The 6,810-nt window shown below is 33.8% G+C and overlaps 1 pseudogene across 1 annotated transcript; it reads right to left on the bottom strand.

The window, feature by feature from the left end:
- Positions 1-1,016: 1,016 nt before the first annotated feature.
- On the bottom strand, positions 1,017-2,440 carry LOC149577088 (ER-bound oxygenase mpaB-like; annotated as a pseudogene). Its single transcript, XR_016364111.1, has 2 exons — positions 1,903-2,440; positions 1,017-1,541 (listed from the first exon to the last, which is right to left on the bottom strand). The product of XR_016364111.1 is annotated as an ER-bound oxygenase mpaB-like (transcript).
- Between the last annotated feature and the right edge of the window lie 4,370 nt (positions 2,441-6,810).

The following is a 6,810-nucleotide window of genomic DNA, read 5'->3' as shown; positions in this document are numbered from 1 at the left end:
AACAAATGGAGTTTCTTCACAATGTTGCAAAAAAGGTTGTGCAAAATAGTGGTGGGTTGTGAGCGGGTGCCAAGTAGAATAATTCTACTTAGTTGATGATCAATTAAAGTAAACATTTAGAAAGATTTATTTAGTATATATGAAACATGTTAGATCTTCTTTGATTAAAGAATAATCAAAATGGTGTTAAAATGACATGAATGTTTTAAATCAACAACGCACACTACATTTAGATGAATTCAAGCAAATATATTTTCTCAAAACATATTTGAATGTTGATTTTATTCCATAATAATTATTTAGTGAACACAAAACTTTCCTGAAGTAGGTATAATCAAGATGTGCCCAAAAATGTTAGTCTCAACAAACTGCACTTAACTACACATTATTAATAATCATGATGCCAACAATGTTATTTTCCCTCATGTTTTGGCTTGATTTAATCATAGCATATTCTATAATTAACAAGTTTATAAGTTACCTTATTATATTCTCATCGTTATTCATCTTTTATTTGCTAGCTTGAAACAATCAGTAAGAAAAATAGGCCAAAGTTATTGCTATAATCATGGAGCTAAACATTGAACTTTAAAATTTCAAAATTCAAACTCAAATTCTTTTCAATCTTTCTAATAGGTGTTATGAGTCAAACTAATGTACATAATGCACAAATTATTATGGACTTTATCTTGACAACACTACAAGAATTCTAATTACATTAAGTATTCTAAGTATAGATAAATTATACCTTTTCTTGTTGTTCAATCTTAATGGTGTTTTAATTAACTTACCTTGAATGCTTGCTTAATTAAAACATGTTCCTGAAAGAGTAAATTTGTTAGATAGTGTTTCTAGACATCACTCCACTTTTAGAAACAATTTTTTCTAGAGTTAGAAGTGAATTTACTAGAATCATTCTATTCCTCACTAGTTAAGATAAATAGCCTAAATTTACTTTTACATGCTTGATTAGTTTCATATATACTATATTTTTCAATAATAAAAGGAAACAACCATTTCACAAATTTTAGTACGTTCATCTTCTTGATGTTTACATCTTTATATCCGTTCGGATATATACTCGGTTTGTACTCACCGTACCTCAGTTTATACACTTCCTTCTCTTCCCCTTCCTCTGTTTCTTGCAATGGAATCCTCTGTGTCGACCAATCGATTGGCCTCGGAGGAAAACACCACCGCACAGCCTTATCATGCCCTCCACGCTCCACACGAACCAGTAGGGCTGAGGAGGATAACCCATTGCCTTCACAAGTCTCTCATCACACAGAGCATATGCAACTCCTCTGGCAAAGGGTCGAAACAGCGCGGGCGCCTTTGATAATAGCAGATCAAGCTTCGCATCCCCAATTGCTCTGTTCGATTCTGAAAACTCCATGTTCAATGCTTCATATTGCCTGCTAAAACCCTCCATTTCCTCCAAACTTTCTGGTATGTTCTTGATGCCCATGCGCTTTCCAATGTCATGCCACACTACAAATTGGGCTCGCTTCTCCCCTTCCGTCCAATTCCTGTATCCATACCTGAAATCAAACACAAATCAGCCCTCTACACCAGAACCCCAAATTAATCCTCTATAACGGGAACCCAAAATCCTCTACATCAAATTAGTTCTCTACAATAAAAATCCAAATTAGTTCTCTACAATAGAAACCTAAATTAGTCCTTTACAGCAAAAATCCAAAATTAGTCCTCTACAGCAAACACCCAAATTAGTCCTCTACAATAGAAACCCAAATTAGTTCTCTACAATAGAAACCCAAATTAGATCTCTACAGCAAAAAGCGAAATAATCCCCCGTAGCAAAAACCCAAATTAGTCCTCCATAGAAGAAACCCAAATCAGTCGTAAGAAAAGAAGAAGAAAAGGGCTCAGAAGACTTACTTTTGGGCAAGTCTGATGGGCTCGAGTACGAAGAGGGAGAGTGTATAGAGCAAATCAGGATTGGGGATGTTGTATTGGGCGTGAATGAAATTGAGGCATGGTGAGAGATCCCCTGCGGCTGTCGATATGATTCAGAACGAATTCCCGAGTGAGAATGTCGGTGTCGTCGTAGCGTTTGAGAATGTTGCGAAGAGTGCAACAATTTGGAAATGGAGGGAATGACGAAGGTTCGGAACAGAGCAAATTCAAGAGCTTTGTGGCAGAGAAAGCCGAATTCGACATAATTGGTGAGCTTGTACAGAAGCAGGGTGCCCTCTTGTGGAGAGAGGGAAGCAATGTAACGCAATCGCTTGGCCCTCAAATTGAGGCAGCAGGCTTTCCAGAGCACCAGAATAAGGCATACAACACATTGGATGTTAGACATTTTCTTCAGGAGGTAGAGTTTGACAGATTGAGAATTCAATAGACCAGAGGCTTGCAATACTTGCACAATCACTGCGATTGAGAATTCTATAGCCCAATAAATAGTTTTTTGGGCTTATTTAAAATCCCACAAACAGATCTCGTTCAGATAATGCTTGCTTATCTTTCTAAGAAAGAGTTGGATTGGTGACTCCAAACCCATACATCTTACAGTTAGATTCCTTATCATTTCAAGAAGAAGAGAGATCCTTAACGTCGGCATCTTCAAACTAGATTCCTCACCATTAGATTGGGGGCAGGCTAATCTCCAGACAAAATGTACTAAAGACAAAACAAAGTCAAATTTTTTTGTTTTTTTTTCAGATTCACACGAAAATGTAGTAATTTTTTTCCAACTTTTTTTGTTATTTTCGACTACAAATTATGCAAATCATGAAGATCAAATGCTGAAATTTTCAGAAAAATATTGGTCAACTGTAAAGTTTCTAGGGAGGATAGCCACATCTGATGAGAGTCAAGTACGACCCATTTTATGTCATATTTTAATTAATTTCATGCTCATTGCTCTATTCTATTTCCATTCCATTTTCATCACACTTTCCTATTTTACGTTGCATATGGTTTAATATAAATACGTAATATCTAATATTGTTTTGGGATTATAATATAGAAAATCATTGATTGTGTTTTACTAATCTCTATTATCATAGCATGTTGATATGCATAGCAGATCTTCCTGTCCCCTGTTAGACAAGACTACAATTTCCCATCGCCTGTCAGTTGGGACTGCAACTTACTATCGCCTGCCAGTTTGGATTGTAACTTCTTGCCTCCCGTTGAATAGGAACAGATACTTTTTGATACTCAATTCAAAAAAATGTTGATTGAATATAATTTCTTATCAGCATATATACACATTAGTTTCATTGATATTGGGTACCAATATTATCCAAAACGTGCATATGTGTGGGGAAGACAACATGGTGAGTTAAGCGCCAGCAAATGAAATAAACATCAGCCTATTTTTTTACTGCTGAAGATGTAGTTGTAAGCTCACGTGGACAAGAAGCTCATCAGTCATCTCTTCCTATATTTGGCCCAATCAATTTAAATCTATTTTCATATTTGGTTATGTAGCAACCATTTCAAACCATGAAACAACAATTATATAAGATATTGTTTTGTTGGAACGCTACAAATAACTGCCTATTCTTGGCTTGAGATCAAACTTTGTTAATAGGTACATATTTGTTATTATTTGGTGATTGAAACAAGATGGATGACTTCATATGTGGTAGTAACATATTGTCATTTTATGATGCAACTACTTGTAGCCTATAAATAAGCTTGTATGCTAGCTACTATTTGGTCTTATTATCCCTATTCTAGTTTATATTGCTATAAGCTACATTTATATAAGCAGTAGGAGATAGAAGTATAGGAATATATACGTACATTCCTGTAGAACACACAGCATTGTACACAGACTGTTATTATTATTCTGAAATATAATTTCCATATTTGCATGATTATGAAGGTGTAATACTATTATTTTTCTTCACCATGTAGCTGAGAAGGAAGGGCCCACTCTGAAGTTACCCGATGATTATTTTTTGTGAGTTATGTTTGAAGTGCATTTAAATTAGTTTTCATTTGTATGTTAACTATGTTAGTGTTACATAGTATGGATTTAATCATAGTATATTAGTTTATGTGTTTAATATCTGTATTTGATTGTATAATAACATTTCATATGAATTAGATTACGAGTTGATAATTTGTTAAGAATTGTAGTTATTTTATCATAGAATATTTCTGTTATACTTCAGTAAGTTTCTGCTACTGGAAGTGACAGTTTCTATCACAGAAGCATTTTGATTTGGTGTGAGTTTGTTTTTGTGTGTTATAGATGCATTCATCTCACAACTACCATCCCTTGATAGCTCATATTGCTCGGACGCCTTTTGCAAGCTTACACTCTAGGATTGACACATATAGACCAAGCTGAATTTCATCATTTAAAGTATTAAATATTTCTTATTATCTGCCCCAGTGTTGGCCTATCATTTTGGCATCGTTTCCAGGGAAAGGTGTCAAAGGCATGTTAGTTTGATGATTTGAGTTAGGAACAATGTGTTAGGATGAAAGATTTTGCAACTACTAGCCTTGCATAAGTAATTAATCTTAATTTGTGTTGGTTAAATCATATAGATGCATTGCTTTAGAGTTTTATTTTAGAGTTTGCAAGTAGGCTTAAAAATTAGATTCATTAGTTTCTTTAGAAACTAGATTTAATTTTATATTAGCATTAGTTGTTGTGAGCTATTGGTAAAGAAAAGACACTTTTGAAGAATTTTTTGAAAATAATGCATTCTTAAGGTTGTTCAAGTACATCAATTCTGCATTGCCCCTTGACCCCATTGGTGTCTACCGCCCCAAGACCCCCGCTTTCAAATTTAAAAGCGAATGAAGAAATTGGCAAGGAAATTGTGCTAACCAAAGGTGAAATTTTAATACCCTCTCTACCTAATGAATGCATCTTGAAAGATATTGATCTTCCATCATCATAGGTATATACAAATAGTATCTTTATGTTTGACCAAGAAAATACCATTGACGAATTCTTAGAGTAATGTGATTTTGATGATGAAAATCTAACCACTTGTTCTAATTGCTATAGGAAAGATGACCGATGTATATGTTTGAACAATCATGAGAACGTGGTGACTGAGGTGCAATCTATTTCTAATCATTACCATGATAAGGGTGGAAGTGACCCAGTATTCTTTATAATGGATGAACAATCTCGAGCACCAACCCAAGAAGATCAAGGTATGCATTATGTTGGTAACATGTATTGTCACTCTAATTCATTACAAAGCCAACATATTTCTTCAAAATGTACATCTGCACCTAGCATGCACAACAAATGTAATCATACATGCTCACAACAACCCGTATATCCCTCTTATATTCCACCATATCCATCCTTACCATCTTCATTTCACCCATCCTTCTTATTCCCATATACTTTATCTCCTTCACACTTCTTACCATATTCATTATCCCAGTCACATTGGACTCCATCCTATCCACCAAAGGCAACTATATTGCCTCATCCAACACTTCATAATAAGGTGGTTGGAAATATATATATAATATCGAGCTTTCAAGGATCCCTATACAATCTAATGATTTTCTTGAAATTGATAATTCAACATTGGAATGTATTGTTGTATATAAGGGATGTGATTTTGGTTTAATTAAATTAGAAGAACAATATTATTTATTGAATTATAATCAGCTTTTTTCTTCTTTTCCACTTAGTGAATTCCAAATACCCATAAATGAGCCCATACTTAAAATTTCCCCAATTTTAATTATTGGACTCATAAATATATGTGGTAATATTAATCATGCACTAAGTCATATCAAACCATATGCATTCCATATTTCACAAATATGCTACCATATCCTCCAAGATCTATATTCTACTACTTTTTCACTTATACATGTATTGATATTTGGAGGCCTATGGTTAAAATGTGCATTCCTCACATACTTGTTGATTTGGGACCAATAATTGATTAAGCACAATTATACTAGATTCTATGCATTAATGGCAAAAATGTCAAAATTGGATGATCATTATTCCTCATTGTTGATTCTTTTCATTGTCCTAAGATGATAAAATACACTATGGATGATTCATCTATGTAGCAAGGATCAAAGTATTACTATCTATATATTTTTCATTCTTGGTTCTTGTATATCCAACTGATCATTCATTGATTACACATGTTGATTTCTTGATTCCTTGGATGATTCAAATTCTATATGATTTGAGAACCTATAGTTAATTTGGGAATACATCCATTGAATTATTGAAATATTTGATTTATCTATCATTCAATAAGGCTCACAAAATTCTAAAGATGTGTTACTCTATTCGAGTTACCTAATTTCTTTGGTTATTCCTAATGATTTCATGGCCTTGTAGCATGAAGTTAAGTTCGGGGGAACCCCTCCAATCTTGTGGTTCTTAGATGATATCCAATCAAGCTTCAATGATTGTTTTGTTGGTCTTTTTAGAAAACCTCGACATGTGACACCCTAATGATTCAAGGTATGTATTCTTATATTGATTGACATTGGTATAATTCATTATAATCACATTCTTTCAATTTTATCAAGTATTTATTAATATTAATAACTGTACCTATCATTTGTATAGTGATGTTACTCACTTAATGATAGGGTTATTAATAGGATAAAATTGTTCTACTATGCTTGATATGCTTGGTTTTGAGAATATGGTTACAGGTCTATTGTTGTGGTGAGATGATCATAGAAAAAATACCAGTTGATGATTCTTCTCTACACAAGCATTACATAACACACTATGTTGACATTGTGTGGGCTTGCTAGCTATCTGGTGCATATCTGATTCACTTGTGCTTCACTATTCAAGATCACATGCAAATT

This window comes from Cupressus sempervirens, chromosome 1 (assembly GCF_028749045.1).
Source record: "Cupressus sempervirens isolate cs-2001-9-10 chromosome 1, ASM2874904v1, whole genome shotgun sequence".
Classification (NCBI taxonomy): Eukaryota; Viridiplantae; Streptophyta; class Pinopsida; order Cupressales; family Cupressaceae; genus Cupressus; species Cupressus sempervirens.
The sequence above is the reverse complement of the archived record's forward strand: the minus strand, read 5'-3'. Positions and strand labels throughout refer to the sequence as shown.